The sequence below is a fragment of the Rhipicephalus microplus genome, chromosome 8 (genome assembly GCF_043290135.1).
Source record: "Rhipicephalus microplus isolate Deutch F79 chromosome 8, USDA_Rmic, whole genome shotgun sequence".
NCBI lineage: Eukaryota > Metazoa > Arthropoda > Arachnida > Ixodida > Ixodidae > Rhipicephalus > Rhipicephalus microplus.
Window position 1 is genome coordinate 96,499,622 of NC_134707.1, and position 23,568 is coordinate 96,523,189.

At 46.8% G+C, this 23,568-nt stretch overlaps 1 long non-coding RNA gene across 1 annotated transcript; it reads right to left on the reverse strand.

The window, feature by feature from the left end:
* Positions 1-1,551: 1,551 nt before the first annotated feature.
* LOC142768674 (uncharacterized) lies at positions 1,552-23,388 on the reverse strand. The gene is made up of 2 exons (XR_012885386.1): positions 22,896-23,388; positions 1,552-2,976 (listed from the first exon to the last, which is right to left on the reverse strand). It is a non-coding gene; the product is annotated as an uncharacterized LOC142768674 (long non-coding RNA).
* Positions 23,389-23,568: the final 180 nt, after the last annotated feature.

Genomic DNA, 23,568 nt, shown 5'->3' on the forward strand with positions numbered 1-23,568 from the left:
ATTTCAAGTTATACACGTTTCTATTAAAACAAGTCTACCTGCGAGTATTTTTGGTCCAACCAGTAGACTGACGACATCGCTGTTAGCTGATGATTGCGGTATTCTTTTTGTCGTATTAGCTCTTTATTTGCGTCAATGTGATGAACGATCTTCTAATCTGCGCCACAATCGGAAAGATTTCTCCGCATAGTAGCCAGTCCCTTTAAGGTGGGGGATAAGTGACGTTGAAGATGTAACCTAATCGTCATAATCGCAGAATGTGAAACACGAATGTGAAACAATTTTTTCTCGACAGCTATATTACAATGAGCTAAAATATTCATTCCAACCATAGCACTAATGGGCTACTTTGCGTTAACTAACAACAGCGCGCCATCAATTACCACACTCTTTGTTTTTATGAAACAGTGAGCTTCTCACAAACAATTTTTCTAACAAAACAAATGTGTATCAAATTTATCTACTATGTGTTTTACTGATTTCATGTTTCTAGAACGAAAGCCGTAGATCTAAACTCTAATTTGATTTACTACAAATTCATTTTTTTACATTTCGTATTTTTATACATCACTTCTTGCCGTGCTAACACATGCAACAGTTATGAGAAGTGTGATCTAACCACATCTAAAACTCTTCTAGATACGTCACTAGGTTGAGCTTTCAGACGTTAGAGATATTAACTTGTACACCGCTCTTTCAAGCAGGATAATTCTGCAGTTTTTGCACTGTCTACACACTAGATCAAACAGCGTGCCGGAAAAGAAGTGCTCTCTAGTGGCCAGAGGACTACCCGAAGGCTCTTTGCGAGATATACGGACCCGGTACATCTAAAAAAAACCGCCAGGCATGTGCAATGCGCCGCACAGTCACAGCAAAAGAAAGCTGCAGCAGTGGCTTTTCAGAGTCTTTTCTAAACACTCATTAGGCTAACGGCTGCAAGCACACCTGCATGATGCCGACTACGGCATTAAAAATAAAAAAAAAGTCAGCGTAATAGCCCGGAAGTCGCTATGCTTTTTTTCAACATTTTTCGGAGAAGCGTGGTGTCCGCTAAATTATTGCGAAAGCTTTTTTGCCAATTGTAAATGCAGTGGCTGACGACGATGAGAATTAAGGCCAAAAGTGGGTAAGTGCCACAGAAATAGGCTTAAGAAAAACAAGATTTTGTAATGGGTTGGAGCATTGGACGACCCACTCGTTACGTTACTCGCGTTGTGCGACGACTGCTTGATCTTTCACCGTTTTAAAACGCTTTATATGTCGTGATAATGCAATTGCTTTTCCGACATCAAGCCTGCCTAAGGCAACTTTGCCGAAAAGTTCCAAGCACCGGCGTGGCTTAGTGGTAGAATAGTGAGCTGGCTGGTAGAATACACGGTAGCTGGTAGAATACACGGGTTCGAGCCCCACTGTCATTGGTACTACGTATTTTGTTTTCGAAATTTCTGCGATTAGTTACGGAAACCTGCGGAAGCAGACAACTACGGTGCCGTGAGAGACCCGAGCTCTGATCTCACAACAGATTTTGCTCTAAAAAATAGCCACAAATCATGACGCCACCAAAATACGTTGCTGTTTTATTGCAGGCTATATTCATCCTCATAAAAGTGGTTTCATGAGCAACATATCAGGTAAAAAAAAGCTGTGTTATAGAAAAAAATGGTGGTATTGATTCATATCTGTATGAAGTACAGCGCGATAAGTTAACCTACTAGGATATTGTACATAGTCACAAGTAATTGTTTCTATGGATGTTTTATTTCGCCCCATTTTGCAAAACGAGCTCCCACAATACCCGAGGGTAGTCGTCCACAGGATATCCATCACGTTGCAGATCGTTCATGCTGAATGAACAAGCATCAAGATATGCTCCATCATTACCTGCTTTATCAGGCTTTGCATAGCTTTTAAGATAATTTTTGAGCACATGCTCTTTGCTGCATTCTCTCTTTTGAGTTTGGTGTTTGATGGTCAACCAAACCTTTCCTTTTAACGGCCACTGAAGAATGTGGTCAATTATTCCTTTGTGCAGCTCAATGAATCCATTCAGGTAAACATGTTCTCCCCGTTTCATGAATTATACGCCAAGCAACAGGCGATAGCCACAGATATACTTGCTGTTCTCCACGTGACGAACCCCTCTGCTCGACAAAGCTCTCTCCTTCAATTCTGCGATTCGTGGTATGACGAACCCGTGTCCCTTAACATTGATGCTGCTTAGAGCCATGGTACATTCTCAGTATTTGTTCTCCCTAGATCCGTATGTTTTTCAAAGTCATTTACTTCAAATATCTTAGCAATACTGTCAGCACAGCTGCCACAGATCTTCGCGGCTCCCCTGTACAGTTTTTGGTGGCTCTCCATAAGGGCAGTTCCCTCAGCTCTGAAGAGTTCCCTTAAATCCACTTTCAGCCTCCCCCCTGTATTTTCTTTCATCTCCTCGAGACTTAGCGTGGTCCCTTTCAAAAACTTTTTGAGGGTTTCGCGTGAATCGCGTATTGTTCTTGCAAGCTCATACAACTTTTCACTGTGACCATTCAGAGTTTGATACATTGCTTCGGAGCAGGATGCAATGCTGTCAAATCTACCACTTGTGCTTGATATTTCGAGCAGTGTTTCTTTCAACGTGTTCACGCATTGTGAAATCTCATTTAGATGGTTAATTTCTGAGTTCTTTTCTTGTGTGAAATGGTCTAGGCTTCGTTTCATTTCATTTACTTGTGTGTCGAGCTTTGCACTCAAAGCCATCATCAGAGCCCTTTCGCCCGTTGCATCAGTTGGCGGATCCTTGGACGCCGCAGACTTAATATCACGGCACTCGTTCTGCATGTGGGCGCACACATTATTACAGCCCACGACCATCGAACATCTCGGACATGAAGTGGAGTGGTGGTCACAGTCTTTGCAAAAGTGTTTGTTGAGTTCTGATGCCGGCAACACAGTATCGCATCCACGGTCTTTGTTCCAGCATTTCACCTGATAAAAAAAGATAGAGCAACTTTTCAGTGGTGTGTACCGTTAGACAAACTTGTATAATCTCTACTATAGCATTGTCAGTAGTATGTCAAGATTGACGTGGGAAGTATATATATATATATATATATATATATATATATATACATACATATATATTATCACGGGGTCATGATGACGAAGGGAGCAGGATTTAGTGATTGGTATGTGGGGTTTCACGTCCCAAAACCATCATATGATTATGAGAGACGCCGTAGTGGAGGACTCCGGAAATTTCGAGTACCTGGGGTTCTTTAACGTGCACACAAATCTGAGCACACGGGCCTACAACATTTCCGCCTCCATCGGAAATGCAGCCGCCGCAGTTGGGATTCGATCCCGCGCCTGCGGGTCAGCAGCCGAGTACTTTAGCCACTAGACCACCGTGGTGGGGCGAAGGGAGCAGGCAGTAGGAGTTGGTCGAACATCACAATGTTAATTAAGCCAAGCTGGTTGCAACGTAAAAGGAAATTGAGATTACAGCAAGACATTGGCACTGATATCGGCACACTGAGCGTCGGTCGTCGATCAACTGACAAGCGGCGAAGCGTGTCGGCACTTACACTCTTGCCATCGAATATTCTAGCGTTATCGCTAGCTGCGACATAGGTTCCAGAATAATCTGCGATGCTACCGAAGTGGGCGTAATCTAGACAAAACGATCTACTAAAGCCCCGAAGGTTCTCGAACATAGTAGGCGCTGAACGTAGTGTGACGGCGTGATAACAACATATGACACAACATATTCTTTATTCTTTATTCAAAAAAAAACCTTACAGGCCTCAGAGAGGGCATTGGGTAAGGGAGGGAGGAATCGGAATGGTACAGACAGGTAACGAACAGTTTACAGGCAGGATCAGTGCAAGAACAACGAAAAATTATATATATATATATATATATATATATATATATATATATATATAAATGAGATCACATTTTAGGCTGTATAGGGCGAGGTAAATTTGAGAGAATACAGCACTTGTTGATATGAACATGGCGACAGAGGGATACATTTTAAAATAAAAGGCAAGGGGAATATAAATCACCGTTACGCAATGCACTCAGAATACAAAAACAGGGTCACATGGTGAACAGAGTGAGTAGCTGACGGCGAAATGTATCGGGATCAGATATGGAGGCTATGCAATCAGGGAGGTCATTCCAAAGACAAACGGCCCGAGGCAGTGGTGATGAATTGAATGCATTAGTTGACCCGTATATGCGCATGAAGCTGAACTGATTATGCAATCTGCGTGAAAAAGAGTGAGGTGTTTGAAGCTGAAGCCGCTTTCGTTTATTAGAGGTAATATATTTCTGGAACAGACAGAGAAGAGCAATATTGCGACGGCTATTCAATGACGGCAGCTGAAGGTCTGATTTAATTTGCGTTATGTTTGACGTGATGTCGTAGTTTCGTGATATGAAGCGGGCACCTTTATTTTGAATCCTTTCTACCATAATAATCATGTAATTTTGATGAGGAGACCAAAATGCTGAGGCGAATTGTAATATTGGCAGAATAAAGGTAAGAAAGGCTAGTTTTCGCATATTAGTAGGGGAATTTCTCAAGTTGCGGCGTAGGTAGCCCAGTGAACGTCATGCTTTGGCACAGGTAGACTCGATATGTGCGGCCCATGAAAGATTCTCTGTGAGAAGAACACCTAGGTATTTGTAGGAAGAAGTATGGGAAAGCATGGTATTGTTCAAGTAATAGGAGAATTCAGAGTTTACGTGTTTACGGGTGAAAGACATTACCTCGTATTTTGTTAAGTTCAGTTTTATAAGCCACTTGTCGCACCAGTTACAAATATGGTTGAGATCTGCTTGAATGGTTAAGTGGTCATTACTGGAGTTTATAGAACGGTATATTATACAATCATCGGTAAATAGACGCATGCAAGAAGTAATCTCGGAGGGTAAGTCACTAATGTAGATTAAAAATAGTAGGGGTTCAAGGACGCTGCCTAGCGGTACGCCCGAACTAACAGAAGAAAAAGGGGACGCAAGATTGTTAACGACAGTGAACTGCTGTCGAAAAGAAATGAAGTTTCGATTCCAGGTTAATGTTAAAGAATCAAGTCGTAGAGCAGATAGCTTAGAGATTAGTCGGCAATGGGGCACACGATCAAAGGCTTTAGAAAAGTCAAGAAAGATACAGTCCGTTTGAAGGTTGCTGTTCATGTTTGAGTGTAAATCGGTGGTGAATTCAAAGAGTTGTGTGTCACACGAAAATTGTTTTCTAAAACCATGCTGATTAGGAAAGAAAAAATTGTCGTCTCAAGGTGATTGTACACGTGTGAACTGATTATGTGCTCAAGCATTTTGCAGCATATGCAAGTTAAAGATATGGGTCGATAGTTGTCAGGCGAGTGAACATCTCCAGTTTTGTGAATTAGTTTTATCTTTCCTATTAACCAGTCGTCCGGTAGCATGCCAGATGTTAGAGATTGGTCAAAAATTTGGCATAATATTTTGCTTGATATGGGGAGGGTGTTCTTTAATATCTTCGAATCAATGTTGTCAATACCGGCTGATGTGGATAATTTTAGGTTGTTAATGAGTGATCCAATGCCTCCAACAGTGACAGTAATGGGTTTCATATAGGCGGCGTCAAGTTTAGGAAAAGTAGGCATATTGGAAGAATCTTCCTGAGTGAAAACAGATGCGAAGGACCTGTTGAAAACAGAGGGGCAATCGGCGATAGGAATAGGTATTTTGTCAGTTCCATGTAAAGTAATTGTGTTAGTATCTCTGACCGGAGATATAGTTCGCCAAAATTTTTTGGAATTAGACTTAAGCTGGGAAGGTAGGTCTTGCGAATAATATTTATCTTTAGCTGAGGTTATTGCTGAGCAGTAGGTTTTCAAACAGTGTTTGTATGCCTGCCATGCCCCATCAGTGCGCAAGCGTTTAGCCCTGTTGTACAACCGTTTCTTCTTGTTTCGCAGTTTGCTAAGGGACTTGCTGAGCCAGGGGCTTAATTTATCGTTGGTTATGGACACCAAGGAAACATTCTGATCGACTAGCGCTGTTAATTTATCTCTGTAGAGTACCCAGTTTTCATTTACGGATCGACAAATGAAAGTAGGTAGTAACTTTTAAAAAAAATTGTTCTAGTTCTGTGTTAATGGCAGCGTAAATTCCTCTATTGTAATCGCGAATTCGTTTTGTTGTTTTTCCAGATACGGGCTTCGGGATGCTTAAATTAAGTTGGAGGAGGTTATGGTCACTAAAACCGCTCACATTTGAAATTGAAAGTATTGTGTCAGGAGCAGTGGTGAATACCAAGTCCAGGATATTGGAAGCACGGGTGGGTTCCTTGGCAACTTGGAACAAGTTGAAATCTAACGTTAGATTTATTAGTTCTAGAGACGCTTGACATGAGGATGACGTGTGTTCCCAGTCGATAAGAGGAAAATTAAAGTCGCCAAGAAGATATACATGGTTAGATGGGCATGACTGAATGGCATGAGAGATGCTATCACGCAAGTCCCCCAAAAAAGAATGATCATAATCTGGTGCACGGTAACAAGCCCCAATTAATACCACACTAGATGACATAGACAAAACTGCCCATTCAATTTCGATGGAAGATATCGAATCAATCCAATGCGAATGAAGCGTTTTCTTAATAGCAAGGAGTACGCCGCCACCGCGCCTGCCTATTTACGCGGTCGTTCCTATAAATTTTGTAAAGGTCATTGTGAGGTAGTACTTCGTTATCTCTTATATCTGGATTCAACCACGTCTCCAATAGTACTACTATATCTGAATCGCTATCATCAAGAAAAGAATAAAACGTGTCACGTTTGTGTAACAAGCTTCGGATGTTCGTGTACGCGACCGAGAGTGGAAAGGCTGCTTGGGGCACGAGATGCGGCGCGTGCGAGTTTAAGCTTACATCTAGCTATCTGGAAGATTGAGCAACTGTGTCATTAACGGCATCATACACATATACCTACTTACCCAAGTGAAGCTTGTGTAGAACCAACTTGTCCGGCTTGTCGAATGATCTGGCAAAAGCGACCAACTTTCTTCACACGTGTTGATGGCGCAAAGTTTTCCCCAATAGAAAAAGTTGTTCCCTTAAGCTTACGAGCTGCAGACAAGATGCTCTGTTTGTCCCTGAATGAAGATAATTTTGCTATAATGGGCCGTTTTTTTTTCAATGGAAAACTTGCCCAGGCGGTGTACACGTTCATACTGCACACTTGTAGTGGCAAGTTCGAGTTCGAGTTTTTCTGCGCAGAATTTGATGACCTTTTCTTCAGACGCTGCCCAATTTTCTTTTTCGTCGTCCTCTAAACCGAAAAATATCACGTTGGAACGTCTTAATCTGTTTTCTGCATCGTCGCATCTGGAAGTTATTTGTTGTTGCTGACTTGAGATATCATGCAAGGCATTTTGAGAAGGAACTACTTCAGGGAAAGCTGGATCGATTGCACCGGTTTCAAGAGCAGTTACTTTCGCTATAAGATTCTGGATTTTTCTATTAGTAGTTGCTTGTTCCGCTTTAATACCCTGAGGTTCAAGCAAATTAGACTTCAGTTCAGTACGCAGTTTCTCAATTGCCCCCAAAGCCGATTTGAAGGCAACACCCTCTGCCTTACTCATCGGGCCGGGGTTCGATTCAACATCGCCCGCCAGCAAGAGCAGCAAGTGAAGAAGGGAAGAAGATATTGTCGCGGTACAACGCGAATAAAACACAGATACACCTTGGGACGATGAAAGGCAGCGTGTCCTGAACAGCTCAGTCACAAGATCGTCTTCTTCAGCCTCGAGAGAAGCTAGAGGCCCACTACCTCGTGCCCACTAAATGCCCCATCATCGTTATCGTCCACATGTAGACACGCGTCATTTGCCTCCCTCCCAAAGAGCATCGCCCCGATGCGCAGTCTGTAATGCAGTTTTTTTTCTAAATTAAAGTATCATGCAATCACTCGCTGACGTAGGGTTTCATGCGGACTACGTGAACGAGTTCAGGATGATGCTGGCGACGCCTTGTACTATACGAACAGTCGGGAACAACTTCGTAAGTGACATCGCTCAGTCGTCGCACAACTAGGTACGGTCCAAAGTATCTTCTTAAAAGTTTTTCAGAAAGTCCTCGTTTTCGTATGGGCGTCCAAACCCATACTTTGTCGCCAGTTTGGTAGACGACTGTTCTGCGGTGAGCATTGTAGCGGCCTGCATCGTAGTCTTGCTGCTGGCTGATCCGTAAACGTGCAAGTTGCCTAGCTTCTTCTGCGCGTTCCGTAAACGTGGCGGCGTCCGGGACGATGTCGTCGCCTTCGTGCGGTAACATTGCATCTAACATGGTTCGTACTTCCCGTCCATGAACGAGGCTGAAAGGTGTCATGCGGGTCGTTTCTTGCTTGGCCGTGTTGTATGCAAACGTTATGTAAGGCAAGATTGTATCCCAGTTTTTGTGTTCGACGTCAACGTACATCGAAAGCATGTCTTCAATGGTTTTGTTTAGACGCTCTGTCAGCCCGTTTGTTTGTGGGTGGTATGCGGTGGTCTTACGATGCGTTGTTCCACTCAGCATCAAAACATGGTCCAAAAGAGCTGCTGTAAATGCGGTTCCTCTGTCTGTGATTACGACGGTTGGTGCACCATGCCTCAGTACAATATTCTCGATAAAAAATCTTGCCACCTCCGCTGCTGTACCTCTCTGGATAGCCTTTGTCTCGGCATAACGGGTCAAATAATCCGTCGCGACGATAACCCATCGGTTGCCTGCAGTAGAAGTAGGGAGTGGGCCCAAAATGTCCATGCCGATCTGGTGGAATGGAGTCATTGGGACCTGTACGGGTTGCAGGAGGCCAGCTGGTTTAGTTGGCGGTGACTTGCGTCGCTGGCAGTCGAGACAGGTACGGATGTGGTGCTTCACGACTGTGGTTAATCTTGGCCAGTAATACCTTTGCTGTACCCTGGCTAACGTTCTTGTGTAACCCAAGTGGCCAGAGGTAATCTCGTTGTGGCATGCTTTCAGTACTTCGGTGCGAAGGGCTGCTGGGATGACGAGCAGATAGGCAGATCCCGTCGACGAAAAATTTCTTTTATGGAGTACTCCGCCACGTAAACAAAATGATGACAACGCTCTTGCGAAAACTCTTGGCGCCTTCCGAGATCTGCCATCCAAGTAGGTAATTAAGCCAAGCAACTCAGCGTCGTCTCGTTGTTGCTGCGCAATGGTGGTCGTGTCGAGGACACCGAGAAATGATGTTTCCTCCTCCTCGGGTAGGGTTGCCGACTCAATGGGTGAACGGGACAAACAGTCGGCGTCCATATGTCGCTTCCCTGACTTATGTACGACTGTCATGTCGAATTCCTGCAGCCTGAGACTCCAACGCGCTAATCGGCCGGTAGGGTCTTTAAGATTAGTTAACCAACACAGTGAGTGGTGGTCGCTAATTACTTTGAAGGGGCGGCCATATAAATACGGACGAAATTTTGTAACCGCCCATACCACGGCGAGACACTCCTTCTCAGTCGTGGAGTAATTAGCCTCAGCACGTGTTAACGTTCTGCTTGCGTAAGCGATTACCCTTTCTGCGCCATCTTGCTGCTGCACAAGCACAGCTCCCAGACCGACATTGCTAGCATCGGTGTGAAGCACCGTAGGGGCTCTCTCGTCGAAGTGGGCAAGGACTGGGGGTGTTTGTAGTCGCTGGCGAAGATCGTTAAAAGCAGCTTCCTCTTCGTTATTCCACTCAAAGGTGACGTCTTCCCTTGTTAGGCGAGTTAGTGGTGATGCTATGCGTGCGAAGTCTGCGATAAATCGTCGATAATACGCGCAGAGGCCGAGAAAGCGTCTGACAGCCTTTTTATCGGTCGGCATAGGGAACTGTTCTACGGCTGCAATTTTTTCAGGATCGGGACGAATACCAGCATGACTGACGACATGACCAAGAAATCGCAGCTCTTCGTAGCAAAAGTGGCACTTCTCAGGCTTCAACGTCAGGCCCGCGGACTGTATGGCTCGTAAGACCACCTCAAGTCTTTCAAGGTGCTCGTCAAACGTCGCGGAAAATACTATGACGTCGTCCAGATATACTAAGCATGTTTTCCACTTCAACCCAGAAAGCACGCTATCCATGAGTCTTTGAAAGGTAGCAGGGGCTGAGCACAAACCGAATGGCAAGACCTTAAATTCATATAACCCATCTGGTGTCACAAAAGCGGTCTTCTCGCGGTCTCTCGGGTCCACCTCGATTTGCCAATATCCACTCCGCAAGTCCATTGAAGAGAAGTATCGAGCATGTCGAAGTCTGTCGAGAGAGTCGTCTATACGTGGTAGTGGATATACGTCTTTCTTGGTCACCTGATTTAGCTTCCGGTAATCCACACAGAAGCGCAGGCTGCCGTCCTTTTTCTTAACGAGGACTACAGGCGACGCCCAGGGGCTCTGTGAAGGCTGAATGACGTCATCTTCAAGCATTCTGTCTACCTGCTGTTGTATCGCTTCACGTTCTTTTGGAGCCACGCGATAAGGGTTCTGGTGAATAGGTCTCGCCGTTTCCTCGGTAATTATTCGATGCCTGGTTAGAGGCGTGCGGCCAACTCTTGATGTTGTCGAAAAGCAGTCTTGAAATTTGGCCAGTAACTCAAGGAGTCTGCGTCGGTCGTCTTTTGGCAAAGTAATGCTAACGTCCAGAACAGGCGCTGAATCAAGATTTAGCGACTCGTCGACTACCGCCAAGCAGCCTTTGGCATCTATGACATCGTCGAAGTAAGCGACAGCCGTGCCTTTAGGAAGATGCCGGCGCTCAGCACTAAAATTGGTCAGCAGCAAGTCCGTGCGTACAGCAGCAACTCTGACGATACCTCGTGCGACAGAAATACCGTGGGTGAAGAGCAGCGAGCTTATTCGGTCCGCAACTCCTTCGGCGTCAAACTGAGCAGCGGCGGCCACAGAAACAAGCGTGCATGACCTCGGAGGGAGAACCACATCGTCATCGGTAAGACGCAGTTGGTTTGGTCGCGCCTCTGGGGAATCGGGTAAGCCCGAACTGTTGCAAAACGTAATCAAGCTCTCTGGTATGTTGATGACGGCACCATATTCCCGTAAAAAGTCCATGCCGAGAATTACGTCTCTGCAGCATGCGGCGATAACGACGAACGACGCCGTAAAAGGAGAAGCTCCGATGTCAATTCTTGCGGTACATCTTCCCGAAGGCATCAATAACTGGCCTCCTGCTGTTCTTATATGAGGGCCCGTCCACGGCGTCTTCACTTTTCTGAGGCTGTCGGCGAGGTCCTGACTGATAATGGAGAAGTCGGCACCAGTGTCGACTAAAGATGTCACTTTCTGGCCGTCGAGAAGAACACTAAGGTCAGCAGTCACAATTTCATCGTTTTCACGGCTTATCGGCTGTATGGCGTCGTGCTGTGGGGGCTTCTTGTCGTTATCTTTATGGCCTGCAACCTTGCCCCCGGAGGTCGCCGCTCTCAGTTTCCCCGGCGCGGGCTAGGTGACCTTCTTGTATTAAGGTTCGCATAGGTGCGGTGGTGCGACAAAGGCGAACGTGCGGGGGACGGAGAGCGGGACTGACGTCTCGGACCAGGAGGCTGAGCAGGCATTGCCTTCTCTGCAGTGGTAGAGCCGTCCTCAAAGTGATAACGGGCTCCATAGAAAGAGGTGTCGTCACGGCGCGGAGTGTATTCGTCGTTGGCACGTCGACCGTCAAACCAAGGTCGTTGAGGACGGAATGAATCACCTCGATGCCAGCAATGACGGGCAATATGTCCTGCACCTCCGCAGTGAAAGCATAGTGGACGCCTGTCCACGGTGCGCCATGCATCTGTTTTCCGGGTCGGTGGACGCGTCGATGCCCATGGGGTGGCTGTGGATGGCTGGTTGTGTGGCTGTAGCGTAGGTGTTTGATGCAGTGTCTGCTCTTGCGGCGGATACGAAGGGGCCATCGGCACCTGGTGGTACAGCGTCGGCATAGCTGGTGGTGGACGTCGGAGAGCGGCAGCGTAGCTCATAGGACGCTGCTGAGCATCAGGACTAGCCGTAGACAACGCTTGGTGGATTTCATCGCGTACGACTTCAGCGATCGATGCGATGGGATTTTCAGCAACAGGATTCCGCAACTGCTGCAGTTCCTCGCGAACTATCTCCCTAATCAAGTCTCGCAAGCAGCTCTGACTCTCAGACGTCATGGCGGTAGCATTGATTGGGACATTGCAGGACATGCGGTCATATTGCCTGCAGCGTTGATGAAGGGCCCGCTCAATAGCCGTAGCCTCCTTAATGAAGTCAACCACGGTAGTCGGAGGGTTGCGCAGTAGCCCGGCAAAAAGCTGCTCCTTGACACCGCACATGAGGTAACTCAACTTTTTATCTTCCGTCATGTGCGGGTTAGCTCGTTGGAAGAGACGAGTCATGTCCTCGGCAAACATTGCAACGGTTTCGTTGGGTTTTTGAACCCGTAGCTCCAATAACTGCTGCGCGCGGTCCCTTCTATCGATATTGGCGAAGGTATCGACGAACTTCTCTCGAAAGTCGGGCCAAGCTGACAGATTGCCTTCTCTATTCTCATACCAAGTACGAGCACCGTCGTCAAGGTAGAAATAGGCGCGCCAAAGCTTTTCCTGTTCCGACCAATGATTTACCTTGGCAACACGCTCGTAGTGGTCAAGCCAGTCGTGAACGTCTTCATGGGCACTGCCACTAAAGCGATCGGGAACAAGGGGTTGAAAGAGGGTCACCTGAGATGGGTGCGTCGGAAAGCTGCCTTGGGGCACCTGTTGCGGGCTTGCGTTGGCCATTGGTTGAGCTGTGCGCTGCCTAGCAGGTTCCGGCGAGTGAGTCAGCTATGGCGCGAGCCCTCGCAACCGTCGACTGGAGCGATGCACCGGTGTTTCTACAGGTGACAGTGCGTTTGGACTCGATGAGCGGCTCCCAGCGGGCGTGTGGAGCATCAGACAGGGTTGCGGCCCAGCGCCTCCACCAGTGTCGCGGTACAACGCGAATAAAACACAGATACACCTTGGGACGATGAAAGGCAGCGTGTCCTGAACAGCTCAGTCACAAGATCGTCTTCTTCAGCCTCGAGAGAAGCTAGAGGCCCACTACCTCGTGCCCACTAAATGCCCCATCATCGTTATCGTCCACATGTAGACACGCGTCAATATGCATAATGAACAATCCAAGATATGTTTTTTAACGCAAGACAACTCTGATGGCCACGACAGCGCAACAAGGCAGTAACTGCTCGTTTTGTAACACACGGCATGGTTCAAGTAACTAACCTGGAAGAAGATCATTTGTGAGCAGCGCATGGCGGAAGCAGTGCCGTGCCCGATATGAAAGTAGATGCGCTTTCACATAGCAACTGTTTATTCTGCCGACATTTCGACGGGAGCCCCGTTTTTTTTCAAGGCATAATAATGATGTATATTATGATATAACTGTATATATATATACCAATTTTTATTAGGCGCTCCAAACTAGGTGAGAACCACTTGTGCAAATAACTAAGGCGTTCAGGGGGACAGAAAGTTAGATGTTAATTATCACCTCCGCAGCCCAATGAACTAAAATTTATTATTTACTCTTACTGGCTGCGGTAAGCTGGCATGTTTATATTAAAACAATATATAAGCGTGGTGTTGGTATACACTTTCAGTTGGAAGATTTTTTTAGTTTGTCTGTGCTCCGAGACATCCGGCTTCAAAGTTTGTCCTTCGCATGATTACGCATGCAACAGAATGAGGGTCACCTGGAAGCTCCTCCCCAACGTGACGCCTCTGTTGTGTGCGCTGTTTAGTGTACGAAGAGGGCGGAAGCGTAGGCATAGGTGATAACAGTTAGCCATCCTTCATCTATCTAACTGCAGCAGGCATATCATTTGCAACGCTTGGCAGCGCTGACAACAGTCCAAGCAAGCCGACGCCACGTGTCGAAGCGTTCGAGTTAAAGATGCTAATGGCTGTACGAGACGTTATATTTTTTTCCTGCGTTTATTGCGCATGTTGACAGCTTTGCCTGGGCGCTCGAACAACACAGCGTGTCGAACGTGCGCAGAGAGCTTATATAGAAACACGGCGACAGTAACACTGGACCAGCCACACGCCTTCACTTTTCGAAGAGCGACAATTTAGACCTGCTACGCGATGTAAGGGAATGCAACCATTTCGAGGAAAACATTGGGAACAATGTGCGGCGGACACGTATATACTTCCTCAAAATGACAGTGTCGTTCTAAAAAGAGTTCAGCACTCACGCTGTTTGCGACCGCATAGACTTGCTGCTCGCGCAACACGCTGAGCGACGTACCTTTGATGGCAGGTCTCTTGGTGGTTTCCATTTAGTGTGCAACGCGCAATGTGTACTAGACTGTTCTGTACAAATATTTTTTTTCCATTGGTGGCGCCTGCTAGTGCCGAAACAGAAGAGCAGTGCTCGGAAGAAGACCAGTCGCTCGAAGAAATTTTAATTGCCAAGAAGACTGGCTTTAAAATAAATATCTAAGAAGGCACTCGGCCCTGGCAGCCGAAGCACACCAACCATCAGTAAAAGATTCGCAGCACATAGAGCTACTTGGTTGCTCTCACCGCGCATCGCGTACGTGTAGCTAAAACATTTCAGATGACGTGCAGGTCCGTACGTAAACTTTTTGCGTTTGCGTACAAGAAGTCCTTAAGTACGATAAACTAAAGCTGCCCAATCTGAAACGCATGGTGTGTTAGGCGAATTGACATTGGCAACATAATACAGCATAAGACCATCTGTGCGCCCCACTCTCTCAAAGTGCTTTGAGCTTCTACAGACAATCGATAGATCACACGTACAGCCGTGAGCTCTATTAGGGTAAACACGTGAGCGCGTGGCCGCACTCCGCGCAGCGCCAGTGTGCTGGCGCGGGCGCGCGTTGAAGTGTAGTGGTGCATGCGCACAAGAACACACTGGAGCTGCTTAACGTCATCGGCTACATCGCATGAGTGCACCATTCTGTGCACTCATGCGATGCATTCTGTAGAAGACAAGCGCCACTTTCGCTTTTCATTATATAGAACAGCAGGAGCGGCACACTCGTGTGCACCTACGCCACTTGGATTCGATGCGCGGCCACTCCAGATCCACTGGCGCTCCGCAGAGCAATGCTACGTTGAGCCGTGTTCACCTTAACAGAGCTCACCCGTGAACTTTGGGAATTGACGTTAAGCAAGGCATCCGGAGGGAACCTTACCGTGTTGTAATTCTTTTGTTTTTAGAAACACCCTACCAAATGACGCTAATATAAGCGCATATATTTTACCCCCTTTCATATGTTCAACAGTCGCGTATGTTAATATAAACAGTTATCACTTGCACAACTATGCCAGAAGGAAATCAGTATTAGCCACACGAGAAACGGTAAGCTGATTTGTAGCACTTATGCTCGCGAGGATGGCAGCCCTGCAGGCTTTGCTACATAAATATCAGTGATTGACACTTAAGTACAGTTGGCATTACCCCAACGAGATGGCTGTTCCTTAGAGTAATTGATTAATATGTGGATTTTAACGTGCGCTTCTAAACCAGCATACGATTATCGCAGATACCGTAGTGAAGGGCTCAAGAAATTTTAAGCACTTGAGGTTCTTTAACGTTCACCCAAATCTAAGCACAAGGGCCTGCAGAAGTTTCGCCTGCATCAATAATGCATCCGCCGCAGCGGGGATTCGATCCCGTGACCTTCGGGTCAGAAGCAGAGTACCTCAGACACTAGACCATTGCAGCTGGGCATGGAGTGCATACACAATGCTTATAAAATAGAAGAGTGATTACTGCAACCACACTTGACCTTTCACAATAATTAAACCTTATTAGTGTATTTTTGAAGCTGTACCAAGACCTGACATAGCTCTGTGGTAGGGTACTTGTTTTAAACAAAGAATGCTTGGATTTGATTCTAGCTGTGGCCCCTATATTTCTTTTTTGCATTCGTCCGGTCTACGCTGCCGATGCAAGCGTTTTTCTTTGTGCTCTTGCGTTAAAATTGCTAAATTCCTGTTCTCGCTATTCGTGGGTATGGACACAAACTCTCAATACCCTGTGTTACATACCTGCTTATCTGTGGCACATACCAGCCCGCGGGTACGTGCCACAGGTCTGGCGGAGATACTTACTTTTATTTGTGTCTTTTCTGTATACCGGGCGTCCCAAATATCACGTAGCAAGATTAAAAAAAAGAACAGCTTTACGCGAAGCATTGCCAAAGCATAATGTTCACTGTGTAGTGTAGTATAGCCGTTAATATAGTTTTGCTTATTTACAAATATTATTGCGTTACAAGCATATTTTACTTAAACAGTAGTCGCCTAATTACGAAAACGTCAAATCGGCAGATGTGCGCATTTTGAACTGACATTTGTCTGTGCTACTTTCAACAACGTATTGAGCAGGCTCAATATGTGACACATTTATAACGCGCAAAGGAAGAGGAGGACGAAGAGGAAGTGATCCTGTTGACGTCCCTGCGTGTTCCACGTCAGGGACGTCCTCCTCATCTAGCCATGGCGCCATCGACGTCATGGACGCCTTCGAAGGCGCAGGCCTTCGACGTTGCCGTCCCTGCGGGGACTAGTCCGGAGACCGTCGTCGACGCGACGGCCTCAATAGTTGGCCTCTCAGAGGTACACTGCGTTCAGCACATGGGAGGCATGAACTTCCAAGTAACTGTCAAGAGCATGGCTTCCATGACTCTCATCGTCGACGCTGGCTACCTGACCATCGGTGGCGAGCGTATCCCTGTCGTTCTCGTCGGCCCGCAGGTAACTAACGTCACCTGCCTGTTTTTACCAGCCTTCGTCTCCAACGAGGTACTCGTCCAGGCTTTGTCCCCATACGGCAAGGTATTGACTGTGACCACTGGCGTCATGAGCGCAAGACGCGGAGTTCTCACAGGCACACGCTATGTCCGGATGGAAATGAGTCCCACAAATCGCGTCCCCAACTATGTTCGCGTTTCTGGTCATCGAGTCACCTTCGACTACCGTGGTCTGCAACGTGTTTGTCGTCGGTGTGGCTCTAGTGGTCATTATCGAGCACAGTGCACAGCACCATTCTGTGGTCGCTGTGGTGTGCATGGACACGAAAGCGAAGGTTGCGACCGCCCCTGCCGACGTTGTGGAGATAACCACCCTACCGCCGTCTGCCCTGTGCGTCGTTCATATTCTGATGCTACTTCGGGGACCTTTCCTGCCCTACCGTCTGTGTCACCAACGGCAACAGATGAACGAGAACCCGAAGCTGTATTAGAAGAACGCCAGAATCCGATTCTGAGAGCTCCATTAAAAGATTAGGAAGTGTGCAGCTTGGCCAACCCGAGCGCGCCACGTCTGCAAATCTCAGCAATAGAAACAGCCACCGCGATTGACCTCGCGTCTGTCTCAGACAAACATGTCGTGCCATGTTCGACGTCGGCGCAAGCCGAGAAAGAAGCGCTGGTAGGCACCGAGGCACCGGAATCATCGTTAAACCTAGCAGCTGAGTGCCCAGAAGAAGCTGACGTTGCGAGATCTACGGGCGCTGGTGTCTCGCCTGGAACAGAATTAAAACCTAATGAGCAAAGCCCTTTGGATCATTCCGAAAACCAGGCTCGTGACTCCCTTGAACAAGTAGCAAGATGCCATGGGAGTTCTTTACTGACGCGTCTCGACAAGCAATCCGTGATCAAGTTCGTTGGAGGCGGCGACAACGTTAACGCTGCAGCCCTATAACCATCTGATTCGTCAGACAGCAGCTTCAGCCTCGAAGTCGACAGTAGCATCGGACTCCCTTCTAGCCCAGACAGTTGTGACGTGGAAATGCAAGCCCCGCGAGAGGTCAAGCGTGCTCACAAGTCTGGCACCAGCTCGGACGGCACGCACGACAGCCGCTCCGAATTCCAGCAACCGAAGAAACCTCGACCCTCTTCTAGAGGGTCGAATGGTGCTGTGTAGTGTACGTACTCCAGTTCCCCCGGACAAATCCCCGGGGTATACCGAATCGAAAAACACGACCAGGTCAGTCACACATCTTTTTTCAATATGGCTGACACCCTGAAAATTCTTTCTTTAAATGTTCAAGGGTTCCGTAACCCAGTAAAGCAAGCCGAGGTTATCAGCATAGCCCGCGCAGAACATTGTGATATTCTGTGTTTACAAGAAACAAATTTTTTCACCATTGGCCACGTTCGTGCATTCAAACGCGCATTTAATTTAGACTGTTATTTTTCCTTCGCGACATCTCGCTTCTCTGGGGTTGGAATTATTATTTTTAACCGCGCTCTTCTGCGAAATCATCATGTTTTCTATGACGCGTTTGGACGGGTATTGGCTTTTGACTGCATCCTATCATCCTTCAAGCTGCGTGTTTTGTGTATTTATGGGCCAGCTCAAGCAGCGATGTCTAACGATTTTTTACGTGACCTGGACGTGTATTTTCTAGACGGTCGTCATGTTATACTCACTGGAGACTTTAATTTTGTATTAGACACGCGAGCTGACGTGCAAGGTCCAGGATGCGGTCGCTCTGATTGGAACGCGCGAGAGCTACGTCGCCTAGTGACACATTTCGCTTTGATAGATACGTACAGACTAGTGCATGGACCACAGTATGCCTGGACTTGGCGGCGTAGCACGTCGTCTAGTCGTTTGAATTGTTTCTATGTGCCGAGCGCGCTAGCTTCTTACGTATCGCACTCTGATGTAGTAACATTACCATCATCGCCTGTTTATATATCAGACCACCGACCAGTGACGCTCGAGGCTCACTTTCCCTTTTCATCATCAGTGAAACCTTGGCGTCTTGACATACGCATTCTGCACGACGCGCCTACACGCTCCAGTTTATCTGGAAGCTTGCGGGCCTCTCTCTTGGGATGCGGTCCGGAGGTGTGGGACGCGCTCAAGACACAGTGGCGTTTACACTGCTCAGTAGCAGGGCGGGCCCTCAGACGCCGTACGTCCGAAGAACTAGCGGACACTGCCACAAAGCTGCGTATTGCTCTTCGGGTTGATCGACTAACTCCCTTGATGCGCGCATGGCAGCGAGATTTAAGGGGTCGTTTTCAACGACTCATTGCAGCTTCGTCATTGACGGCGGCTGCTTGGCGTTGCAGACGTAATCCATGTGCTCACCCTGAGGTTCTACGCTTTGCGAAAAGCTCGCTTCTCAACCCGTCGAGTCGACTAGGAACTCCGGCGGCCAGATTCTTACACACTGCGTTGCCGCCGACACGTGATCAATCAATATTCCTAGCTCACTTTGCCAACATGGCTCGTACGACAATGTCATCACATCGCGGTACCACCGAGACAGCCACAATGTTAAGTAGGCTACCTCAAATTTCATCTGAAGTCGCTGAACAACTGTGCACAAGTCCGTCAGCTGACGAAGTGAAAGAGGCACTGTCTTCCATGAAGCGTGGCTCGGCCCCCGGGCCCGATGGGTTGCCTGTTGAGTTTTATTTAACGTTTTGGGACGACATTGGTGCTCTTTTCACCTCTGTTATTTGCCGCTGTTTCGAGAACTTTGATTTTCCTGATAGCTTTCGCGATGGTCGAATTGTTTTAATACCTAAACATGACCCATCGTCAGTTCGCCCAGAGGAGTGGTGACCAATAACGCTCCTCAACGTTGATTATAAAACTTTCGCGGCAATTATCACTCGGCGTTTGAGAAGCTTGATGCCCTCCTTAATAGGTCATCATCAGGCGTGCTCTATTCCTGGAAGAGAAATCCACAGTCTTTCCTTTGTTACGCGAGATATAGTTGCGTACACGTTAACAAGATCAGCTCAGGGACTCTTGGTTTCACTTGACCAAGAAAAGGCATTCGATCGCCTCGAACATAGCTTTATATTTAGCGTAATGGCAGCATTTGGCTTCTCACAAAACTTCGTCGAGCTTCTCAGAAACGCATACCGAAATATACGCAGCACGTTGTTTCTTGATGGTTTAGAGAGTGCGCCATTTCCGGTTACCCGTGGTGTTCGCCAGGGGTGTCCTTTATCCCCTGCACTTTTTGTACTCAGCCTCGAACCATTCCTTCAATCGCTAATCGCTGACCCTTACGTTAGAGGCCTTCCTCTTCCAGGTAGTGGTACCGTGACAGTGACAGCATTTGCTGATGACATCACGTTGTATTTGAAGAATGAGGACAGTTTATCCCGTAGCCTACGACTTTTTACGACGTATGGCATGATTTCAGGTGCCGCTTTAAATTTTTCCAAATGTCGATATTTATTCATTGGTTGCCCAGACGCATGTCTAAGTTCCTTTTTCGGTCTTCAGAAAAGTGACTCTATTCGTATTCTGGGGCTCGATTATACTTCCTACGGCATATCAGGCTCCTTGTGGAATTCTGTAGTCGAAGATGTAAAACGACACGTCCGGGAAGCACAAGAGTATGATTTACCGATGCTCGAAAGAAGGTATTTAGCACAGACGGTGTTTTGCGGCCGTGCATGGTACATATCTCACGTCTTACAGCCCCCATTACGAATCACCAGGTCGTTGCAATTCCTCATTGGCTCTTTTTTCTGGTCGGGTGGAACAGAGCTGGTTTGCCGAGCAGCTCTTGGGCAACCGAGAAACTGCGGTGGATTCGCATTCCCATCCGTCTCTGTTCGCTGCCGGCTGCTTATCCTACGATTCTTACTTCGGTTGTTGCATGGTGATCAGTGCCCCGCGCGTGATCTTGCCTGTTATTTCTTGGGCACCAAACTACGCTATTTACTACCTGACGCACGGCTTAATTCTGCACCGCAAACACTTAACGTGCCTGCATTATACTCAACGGCAGTAGCATTTTATCGACACGCGCAGCAGGTTTGTCCCGATGTGGACATTCTTGAAAGCCGCATCGTATATACAACGGCGGCTCTTCTGCTTCCTCTGGTTCCTCCAGCCCGTCTAGCACGATCGAGACATGTCTCGTGGAGCGCGATAACGGCATCGTTTTTGCCTGGTCACCTCCGTGACTTTATGTGGCGTCTTGGATGGGGAGTACTCCCAACACGGGACAGATTGGAGAGGTGGCGCATGGTGCCATCTTCCACTTGTCCTAACTGCCCGTTACAGAAGTCTAACCAGCATATGCTGAAGCAATGTGTCATCGCAAAGGTGTTTTGGAAGTCAGTTAACGCTAGTTTTCGTGGCCTAGGTGTTAATCGCTTTGTAACATCTGGTCGCTGCTCGCGTAGTCGCTTTGCACGCCTTCTTATAGCTGCGGGAGCCTTTTGTTTATGGCGTAATAGGTGCGAAGCTGTTGCGGCAGGTCATCGTCGTCGTGCTCTTTTTCCGATTCTGGAACGCCTATACTGTGAACTCTTATCGTTTCTGTCGGAGGAATTGTTCTTCCTTGGGGAGGAAGAATTTCTGCGACAATGGTCGTGCCGCTTTCTGTCCGTAGTTGACAGACGCGTTCGATTAGTCTTCCACTTGGCCTGGTTCCTATAGCCAGGTCACCTGTTAATGTCTGATTGGTGCATGTAATCAGTATGTGTTTACTATTTTATGTGTTTGTGTATGTCCCATATTGGTGTGAGCTCTTCTATATATGCACTTCATTCTAACGCTGTAAGTTATGTAACCTTTATGAAGATTGATACCTGTTGTACATATTTTCTAACATCTTCACCATGTATTGTAAATTCTGCACATATATCATCATGTACATTGTCCATATTGTGACTAGTGCATTTATGTAGTGTATGTATAGTTATTAGTACTATGAACGATGGACATCCTACGGACTTGGACACTTGTTTAAATGTGTAATGTATGTTGTGCTTTGTCTTTTGTTTGCTATTGTGCCTGTTATACAGACGCTTGTCCCTTAGCTTTGTTGCGTCCCAGGAGAGAATAAACTTTTTCTAAACACACAACGTACTATAATTGCGTTCTCGTTTTGTTACTGTTATCAAAGAAAGCCTGCGAAATTCAAAAAATAACACGTGACTGGACTTCTGAGCACATCAGAAAGACGCGCCCTCAAACAAGCTCACTTTGAGATAACCAGTAGCAACGAAAGAAAAGTAGAAGGAAACAAAAAACGGATCGAACCGTTTGTCTCTCTTACACGCCAGGCTGTAATAAATCTAATCAGAACAGTGATGCGGCCGCCAAATGTTGACCATGAGATATGAATGGTGATAGCGACGCACTATCGAACGGAAGGAATGCCTGAAAAACTGTGACACATGTTGGCATCCAACCGGTACCTTTGCTAATGTGTAAAACGCGATTTCTGCTAAGAGAAAAGAGGCAACGCGGTTGCTTCCAGTAAGGGTATATTAGGACGCTGCTTTTTTTTTAGAGGTGGGAGCGCAGTAACCTTTTATTTTTCATATTTTCCGGGCTTCCTTTATTCATAAAAGAATATCAGTACGCAATTCTAATGTTGTTGTAAGTAGCACAGACAGACGTCATTTCCAAATGTGCACATCTGTCTCGTTCACAATATCATAATTAGGTGATTATTTCTGAGTAAAAAATATTTAAACAATTTAGTTGATAGGCATAAACAGGAAATTAGTAGTTGCTACTTCAGTATACTGGGAGATTTGCACTAGCTTTGCTCTACCCGCAACGTCGTTCCAATCTTTTTTTAAATCTTGCTGCGAATAATTGGGATGCCCTGTATATGTATACATACATACACAGGATATAACAGCGGTGAGCTACAAGAAGTGATGCCGACAGCAAGAACCAGCCGAATGTGGCCACATAATTGATATCCTAATAATAAACAATGAAACTAACAGTCTAAGTGTCAATCAGCGTAGTTTTCATTTTTGTGATTTCGTCTCGCTGAGCTGATTTCGTCTTGTCGTGAGAATAATTTTGCACTCTGCAAATCAGGGGGGGGGGGGGACCTTACGCTGTTCCGCCAATTTTACCTTTCTTTTGAGCAGGTTCACAACAGGAAAGTGAATCCGTAAGACGTCTTCTTCCAGGGCTCGTTGACCATCGAGTGGACAGCAGTGCCCGCTGTCGTGGCGGCACTGTTCGTAGCACTTGGTGCAGGCAAGGCAGAAAAGCGGTCACTCTGGTTACCAGGCAGCACGCTTTACATATTTTGTTTGGTGGAATAGGTTCCACGAAAGTCAACTCTCTCCAGTTCAACTCGTCGGAAAAACCGACCACCATGTACCGATGGCTCGTAGTAGACATGGTGAAAGCCGCAGCAGCCTGCTATCACAGTCGAGGAAACTCTTGCCGCTGGAACCTTGGAAGGCTGTCGACAGTCTTTCGTAGCGGCCGTTTCCTTCACTACAATCACGATTATTTGGGCGGTCTCCTGCGACATATCACGTGCGCTGATTGCGGAAAGAAAATGTGTGCCTGCAGAGGTGTGTCTTCAGAGGCTCACCTTATCAAGGAATTGTTCTATTCATTCTGGAAGAAAAATATACAAAAGCATGAAATGTGTGCGAATATTTACCAGATAGATATTTGCAGGTATAATAATGCGCACATTTCATTTGACATGATATTTACTGCGCAGTAAAATTGTTGCGTAAAAGAACAGTAACATTAAGCATGAGTACTTGCACGTCTTGTTTGGGACGC